At 26.5% G+C, this 9,320-nt stretch overlaps 1 long non-coding RNA gene across 1 annotated transcript; it reads right to left on the bottom strand.

The window, feature by feature from the left end:
* Positions 1-4,279: 4,279 nt before the first annotated feature.
* LOC149989847 (uncharacterized) lies at positions 4,280-5,217 on the bottom strand. The gene is made up of 2 exons (XR_016506501.1): positions 4,721-5,217; positions 4,280-4,597 (listed from the first exon to the last, which is right to left on the bottom strand). It is a non-coding gene; the product is annotated as an uncharacterized LOC149989847 (long non-coding RNA).
* Between the last annotated feature and the right edge of the window lie 4,103 nt (positions 5,218-9,320).

The following is a 9,320-nucleotide window of genomic DNA, read 5'->3' as shown; positions in this document are numbered from 1 at the left end:
TGCCTTTCAAATAATCAATTATTGTATGCAATAGCTTCTGTGTGAGTGTAAAATTTACTCCTCAATTCAATTACAAGATGGCCTTATTTAAGAGTTGCTTATAATTGGTGGTATAAAGTAAAAGTAATAAGAATAAGGATTAAAAAGGCAAAATATAAAATAAGAGAATTAAATATAATCAAGCAATTGTGCACTACAAACTAATCATAGTCTATTTATTAAGTTTTTATATAATAAAAAATTAAAATTAAAATTAAAAACTATTTTTTAATTTTATTTTTTTAAAAACTTTTTAATGGTATAAGAAACATGTAAATTTGAGTTACAGTGAATAAGTTATGAAGGTTTGTAAATAATAAGTAAATAAATGAGAACTTAAGTAAATAATTTTTATCTCAAAGATAACTTGCTTAAGAAATCAAGAGTTTGAGCCTCACTAAGGCTTACAAGTAGTGTATATAGGTGTCTAAAAAAGGCCAAAAGGCCTTAATCTTATCCTCCTAACTACCTTCAAGGTGCTACGACCTACGTAGAACTTGTGCTTCTCTTTTTTTACAAGGACTATATTAGCTACTGGTCTTCTTATTTTCTACTAATAAAATCAATAATATTATATTTTTGACTATTCTATGGTATTTAAAAATACTCAATTAGCATAAAAACCTTGTGTAGCCTTCAAATCTTACTCCATTTCTTCATAATAGCTTCCAAAGTGGTAAAAATTCATTTTCACTAAAATCTTCGAAATTTCTTTAAAAATTCCTAAAAAATTCTAAATTAATTCTAAATAAATTTCAAAAAATCTTATAATATTTTCATAATATTAGAATAAACTTGAAGTTATAATTTCTTTCCTTTATAATTCTTTATACTAATAAAATTAATTTAAATCCACTATAAATTATATTTTTTATATAAATAACTAAAAAGACATGAGGTTCTTTCTCATACTTCTTTTACCTATTAATTAATATTTATATTTTTTTTATAAATAATATGTATAAATAGAAGTCTAATATAAATATTGATTTTAATAAATATCTCTTAATACCCAATAATAAATAAAAAATATTAAATCAACTAAAATAATTGCCTCTAAGACTTACTAAGACTATAATTCTACAACAAACATACTAGTTTTTTATTTGTCTAAAGATTTTTATACTATTCACCATATATTGTGGTTCAAAGTACTTTAAATTTATCTTTTTATCCTAAAATAATTAGTGAGTCGATTTGATAATTTACACTTCAGCAATAAATTGTCAAAGATTTTGCTTTTGGCATTGTTAATAACAAATCTTTGACATTATCCTTCAATTCATATCAAAATTGATTAATAAGAGCTTTTTCATTTTAGTCCAAATTATAAGCAAGATTTTAGAATTCAGTAGCATATACAGTAGCTGATCATGATCTTTGTCATAAAGATAAGAGCTTAATTGCTACTACTCTTTCTTGATTACTTTCTACAAATGTAGTTGTAAATACCTCTAAAAATGAATATAAATCATAAAAGAGTCATATTCAAAATTTTGATCTTATTCCATAAAACTTCTTAGGTATACTAATCTTTATCCCTATCATACATGTAGAAATAAAATTTTATAGATTTGGTTGTCAAGTTGATCTACTTGCTTCTTTCAACTATATAATTTTTTGACATAAATACTAAACTTCTTCCATAGGTGTAGGATTTGTGTTTCTATGGTTGATGCTTGTGATATGTGAAATTTCCATTCTAAAAGTGTTATTAAGTTTGTGAAGATTTACAATAGTTATAAATCTATTTTTATTTCTATCAAGTATAACATCCATGATTTTTCTTTCTATTTCAAACAACTTCACAAATCCATAAGTCAAATTAGGAGAGGATAATCTACAACCTCTAATATCAAATGAAAATTTCTACAAAGAATGATAATTTTCTCTCTTTAAGAAAAAAATCAATGTTAAAAAACTACACAATTTATTTAAAAGTAGGTAATCGATAATCTTCAAAACACAACAATAGTAGTAAGGTAATTCATTCACTTCTAAAATAAAAAAGAACAGTTAATTAGTACTCTTGTCAAACTCTCAACGATATGAATCTCAAAGAAAAAAATCTCAATATACTCTTGTGTGACTCAAAAAGACTGAAAAATCAGTCAAAGGTGGTAATATATTGAATTAGAATGGCTATTACGAAAGATAAAGAGACTAAAAAGGCTTGAAACAAGACTAAGGACTAGAAAGGTATTAAAAAAAGTAAAGAAGGCTTCACTCTTGCATCCATATACACTTTCTAACTAAGAGCTATGTGGCAATATTCTATAGGACCTCCAATATATATTGACTTTTTTAGACATATGACTTAACTTATAAGATAAGTTATCTATATGTATGCCACATAGTTAACTTATTCCACAAGCTATTAATACATGTATCATGTTTCTAACTTGTTGATTAAGTTTTTAGCCTATTAATTAACTACAAATACATGTAAAGTCAAAACAATGTATATAAAGCTTTTAAGAAGCTTTTTTAGAAGATATTATGAAATTAATCTATTTTTATTTACTTCTATTTAATTATATAGGAAATTATTGAAATAAATATATATATTTGTGGTATAGCCATATATCTATATTTTTTTGATTTCTACATAATAGTATTTAAGCATGATAGACAAATATATCTCTTAACTAATTTTTTTTCCATCCAAATATGATGTATGATTAATATTGATATGTTCTATTAAGAATATTTTTTTTATATAAAATATAATAATAATATATATATTTAAAATATTATAAAATTCTTCTAGCTACTTTCTAATATAATCTTTATAGGGCAAATAAAAATTGATTGAAGATTCTTATAAAATATTCTATATTATATTATATTTGATTGATATGCTTTAATTTACCAAAAATAGATCTATAATTCAATATTGTTCTAGGAGCCACATTTGAGATGTCTTTATGAAGTCAAAGTCCTTTAATTATTGAAGTAGTACTAAACACAACTTCTAATAGGCCAAACTGCCACAATATTTTAAAGATGTATTTTCTTTGCATAAGAAAGATTCTACCCCTTAGTAAGTAAATTAATTTGGCTTCGGGATACATAATTATTCCTTGTTCTTTCATATCACTCATTTTAAATTTTTGTTTTAATTGAGTCTTGATCTAGAGTCTTTCTCTTTACAATTGCTTAAAAATAATAGAATATCAATATAAAAAAAATCAAAATTTTTTCATCATAAATCAATAGATATAGATTATTATTAGCTTTTTTTTTTAAAAAAAAACCTTGACTTAAAAGATATATATCAATTTTTTTATACCATTGTTGCAAAACTTGCTTGAAGCCATACTTGGCCTTCTTTAGACAACACACTTTTTATTCTTGACTAATTTAAACTTATCTTCTTAGTTTTAGTATATAAATTTTTATTTTTCTTTTTATTTTATTTTAAAAAAACAAACCATACATCTATATAATTAAGTTTTTATACATTGTATGTTGCAATCATTATCAATTCTTAGATCATTTTTCATTGTGGTGTTGAAGCAAAAGTCTCTTCAAAATTAATTTCTTTTATTTGTTCAAATTCTTGTACTACCAACCTAACTTTCTTGCATAATATACTATCATCAAGTTTCTTTTTATTTATATAAACCTAATTTATTGAGATTAGATTATAGTCAATTGATAAATCAAATAGATCCCATATATGATTGCTTTATATCACATCTATTTTGGAAGTAAAATTAACTCTATATCACATCTATATGGAAGTAAAATTAACTCCTACTTATTGGAAGTCTATCATAGTTCACAATAATTTTAAGTATTTTAAGTTTTTAATAATTCCTCATTACTTTTGATTAAGTATCCAAGAAGTCCTCTAAGCATGAACTAAGATAAATCTCTCTTAGTGATGACTTATTCTAACTTACCACTTTTAATTAAGATATGAGTTGGTTGTAAAGAATTCCCTCCTAATTTTTTATAACAAATTCAACTATTTAGCCAATTAAATTCACACTCAACCAACCATAAACACCAATATCACAACTTAAACAATTCACAACAATACCAATATAATGCACTCAATTCATTCACAAAAATTCACAATTGAAAGACTATTTTTTCTATGATTTAATTTAAGTCCATAGATTTATTTTTTTATTTTTTATTTTTAAAAAATCTTGTATGAATTATCATCCAAAAAACTCAAAATTCATTCTAGAGAATTTTCCATCTATGAATGAGTTTTCATCCGTAAATAACTTCTCATCCATAAATAAGAATTCATCTAATTTTAAGCAACATTCATTTATAAATTATCATCCATATCTATCTAAGTTCATCCAAGTTAACAAATCATCCAAAATAATTCAGCCCAAATATTAATTTAATTGCATCTTAACCTAATTGATTCCTACCTCTTAACTTGATTCCATTGAATTTCTGGAATTGAGGGTGAATTCGGGAAGCCTCCACCTTGAGCTGTCTTCCATCATCATCAACTCTGCCTCGACCACTACAATCAATGCAGCTTGATACCGCCAAACACCACACCAGAGCCACCGAATCGATGATGGTGCTGCAATCATCACATGCCACCACACTGCCTTAATGCCAATACTACCGCTGCCAATGCTATGCGCTCATTCAACCTTTAATTGAATCCACTTCATGCCTCGTTGATAGGGAATGGACCGCTAACCAGGCTGGAATCACTCGAGCTTTACAATAAGGAAAAACCAATTATGGAGCTCTTCTTCTCTGATCACCCAATGCACCCACAACGTACGAGACCCCTGCTGCCGATTCTTTGCACGACAGCCATTGCCCAATATGGTACAAAAAATGTCTAGCTTAAAGTCAAAGTCGCTGCCACTTAGAGCAATGTACCAATGTTGCGTCACACCAGCACGCACAACCTGGACCAACCACTGCGAGCAAGTAGTACCGACGACGTTTCAGCACCGCAACATTACAATGCGCCGCTACAATTGCCGGGCTCAACGAGCCTCTGAACACCACACCGAAATGAGTGTAATGCGACGAACAACAAAAAACAGAAAACAAAGCCCCCTGATGCTTACGGAAAGAAAAGAAAGAGAAAACGACCGAGATCCAAAAGGTTGCACCATTGCACTCCCACGATGTGAAGAAGATAGAAAAACAGTTTCAGAGAGCCCGGAGCTCCTGAATCGTGAAGAGAGAAAAAATTGAAAAAAAAAACAGAAAGAAGAATCCGGGGCGACCCTATCGGCAGGGAGGCTGCCGGAATTTGGGGGCAGGCTCTTGCTCTCCTTCCATCTTTTCTTTATTTTTATTTATTTATTTATTTTTCTTTTCTTTGCTTTCCTACTCTTCTTTCTGTTTTTTTTTCTTTCTTTTCTTTCTTAGGTTCTTGTTGAATGGTTTTGAATCAAGGATTTCACCTCACATTTTAATCTAATTTAAATCTTTCAATGTCAATAAAGACCACTACTATCACTTCAAGACTTACATTAGCTAAATTGAGAAAAGACTATCTATTTGGAATTCTTTCTCAAGAAATATTTGCAAAAGACCTATTCTAGCCACTACATCCTATAATTGCTATTTATCTATAATTCCTACATCAATTCTTCAATTAGAGATTGTAGGCACTATAAGTGTCTCTTTTTATATTAAAACAACTAGTAAATCAATTGTATGACTTACAATAAGCTTTTTAGAAGGATGTAGGCTCAACTTATACTACAAGTGCTTCTACGAGTATTGCCTAATAATTGTGAACATTCTCCTTCAAGTAGCCATCCAATTTGTAATAAATATCTAATTTTGTTCTTTTGGATCTTTAAATAGTCATATTAAAATGTTCTTGATATGTAGGAGATGCTAATTATCTTCTTTAGATAACGGATAATAAATTCTTACTTATTTTTTTTTATCTCCAACCTCGATAGTGAATTCTCAGGATGACACAATAAATCCAAAGACTTAAGAAGTATTCGTAGTTCAATTTTAGTTAGCATTATATGACTTGTAATTATTGAATTTGTTTTTTGACTTTATACACTTTATTCTTATTATGTAATTAGTTTTAAAAGATATTACTGAGATGCTTATTTGTTTCAATAAATATATTACTTCAAATACTTCTTTTATCAAATTGGACATTTTAAGAGAATATATATATATATATATATATATATATATATTTGCATATGATCAAAGCATCTATAGGTCCTAGAATTTTATTATAGTCCATCAACTTGCATATCTATTATAGATATATATTCTCATTCTAATATTTATCTATATGATTAAGTAGAAATAGATAAAAGTAGATTTATTTCATAATATTTTTTAGAAAAGCTTCTTAGAAGCTTTAAAGATGCTACTTTGACTTTATATTTCTTTGTAATTGATTGATAGATTAGAAACTTTGTCAACAAGTTAACTACCTATTAATAGCTTACAAAATAAGCATAATATGTGGTGCATATATAGAAACTTAACTTGCAAGTTAAGATACATGTCTTGCAAAGTCAACATGTTTTGGAGGTTCTATAAGACAATGCCACGTAGTTCCTAGTTAAGAATATATATGGAGGCAAAAATGAAGCCTTCTTTATTCTTATCAATACCTTTTTTGTCTTTAGTCTTGTTTCAAGACCTTTTAATCTTATTCTCTTTGGCAATAGCCATTCTAGTTTAATATACTATCTTCTTTAGTGATTTTTTAGTCTTTTTGAGTGGCACAAGAAAATATTGAAGATTTTTGCAACTAATCAATGTCTATCTAAGATTGCATCTCTTCTAATACCCTAATGGATTTACTCAAGTTAGATTCATAGGTGCACTTCTATCTAGAAGTATTTTCTTTTGGTTTGCATTGTTAATGGAAAAGAATTCACAATTCTTTTGTGATTTGAATTCATTCTTAAAAGTATTTATGACTATATTTGGAGATAGTAATTAAATAAGAGTAGCAAAGACCAAAGTCTTATCTTTATAACAACGATTACAATCAGCTACCATATATGTTATTGAATTCCAAAACCTTACTTATAATGTGGATTGAAATGACAAAGCCCTCATCAATTAATTTTGATATGGGTTAAATAATAACAACAAAGATTTCTTATTGGCAATGTTGAAAGCAAAATCTTTGAAACAATTTATTGCTTGAGCCATTACATGTGACAATGAATTGTTTAAAAGGCCTCAAAAATAAAGGTTTGGTTGAAGAAAAATAAACAAAGTAATGATAAGAGCTTCCAAGTTTTTAGAAACATATTTATTAAGGCCAAAATCAATGTAAATTGATACAATATGTTTTAAATCTTTCATTGAATAAGAAAAGACTCAACGTCGTGAAGAAGATTTGTACTTATATTTTGAAGAAGCTAAGAATACTGCTCAACATTATCCAAAGAAGCAATGGAATTACAAAATGAGGACTATGATTACCAAAGAAGACAATGTATTAACAAACAAATTTTTCTAGCTATAATAGAAACTATGTGACTAAAATCACATATAGTACCTAGTAAAGGTCATATTTTCTCTTTAGATTCTCCACCTTTTTTTATAATAGATGTGTATTTAGGACCTAAAAATCAAAAAGTCTTTGTATTATTAAATTAAGGAACTTCAGCATGTTTTATAGATAAAGACTTTGTCAAAAAATAAGAAACACCTTTTAGTTAAGCAAATTAAATTCTTACATGTAGAAGTTATACATGTTCATTATTGTATTATGTGTGTTCTTGCTTGAGAATGTATCAGGCGCCTAGTTGTGGAAGGTAAGTAGAAATGCAAGAACAATCCTATCAAGTTTAATAGAATTTTAAATAATCTTAACTAAACCTTAATAATCTTGATCAAACTTTGATCAATCCAAAATAAATTTAAAATAATAAAAAAAACACAAAGAAGTTCTAAATTAATTTCAAAGAAAAATAATAAAAAATCTTTAAAAAATATAAAAATAAACCTTTAAAGAAATAATAATAATTTTGAAAAAAATACTAAAAATAAAAACCTTTAAAGAAAAAATAAAGAATCTTAAAGAAATAATAAAAATAAAAGTCTTAATATAATCCTAATTGAAATTCTAATTAAACTTTAATCAAATTTTAGATTAAATTCTAATGAAATTTTAATAAAAATCTAAATCCTAAAAAAACCTTAGACAAATTTTAAACCAAATCTTAAGAAAGTCCTTGATATCAACTCAAAAATAATTACAAAAAAGATAAAATCTATTGCACTTAACAATGAAGAGAAATGCAAGATAATCCAATCAGGTATTTAGTAGCTTCCTACTCTAATCTGAATGTTGCACTTCCAATATCAATATTTCCTTCTTAAACCATTAAATTACTCTCAAATTTTATCTAAAGTATTGAAAAGCAGGTCTAATATCCATAAAAAAAAATTCACTTCAATCCAATTTACAAATCGCTAAAGATCTTAGAGATACTCACTAACCTTTAAACTCCAATTTTTGAGATCTCAACCTACAAAAACCTTCATATATTTTGATCTAACAATTCAATTGACTTCAAAATTTGTACATAAATTTATAACTAGCACACCAACACATTTTGCAAAATTTATCTATATATATACCATAGAGCTCAAGAAACTTTCAAATTTGTAAACATATTTTAATTTTTCCAAATCTAAACTAACTGAGAATCTTACTAATTTTGAAAATCCTTCAAAAACTCAATATTTATTCAATTGATATAAAACTAATGCCTAAAATCCTCTTCTCAAGTCTTCTTTTGAATTCCACTCTCCAATCAACCAAATAACCTTAGAATCTTTATACATGTGTGGTTTTATGCCTCAAGGTCTGATTTTAATCCAAGTTGACAACTAGTCCTCTCTAGGTATCAATTCTTGGCTTCTTGATGTAATTTTTTCTAAAATCTATTCTTAACTCCTTCTTACATATGCTTATATTATTTAATTTTCTAATCTATTTTTCTTTGACTTATTTATGGTCCTACAAAGTAAATAGAAGCCTATTTTAAAAAAGAGGCAGTAGTAGCATTCTTTAGTTTTACTATCTTTTCAACTATTATCTATATTTTTAAGATAACTTACTATAACGTTTCAAAATAAGATCTTTTATAATATAATATTTTCTTCTCTCTTTTATTTATTAGTTGTGTTACATCATGACATTATTTATTATCTTTTAGATGTATTATTTATGAAATTATTTCTTTAGATGTAGCAATTAAAGATCATAATAGTATAATAATAATTAATATGATAAGATCTCTTTTCAATCCCATTATTTTAGGATTATT

Source organism: Physcomitrium patens, chromosome 1, assembly GCF_059467195.1.
Source record: "Physcomitrium patens ecotype Gransden chromosome 1, ASM5946719v1, whole genome shotgun sequence".
Classification (NCBI taxonomy): domain Eukaryota; kingdom Viridiplantae; phylum Streptophyta; class Bryopsida; order Funariales; family Funariaceae; genus Physcomitrium; species Physcomitrium patens.
The sequence above is the reverse complement of the archived record's forward strand: the minus strand, read 5'-3'. Positions and strand labels throughout refer to the sequence as shown.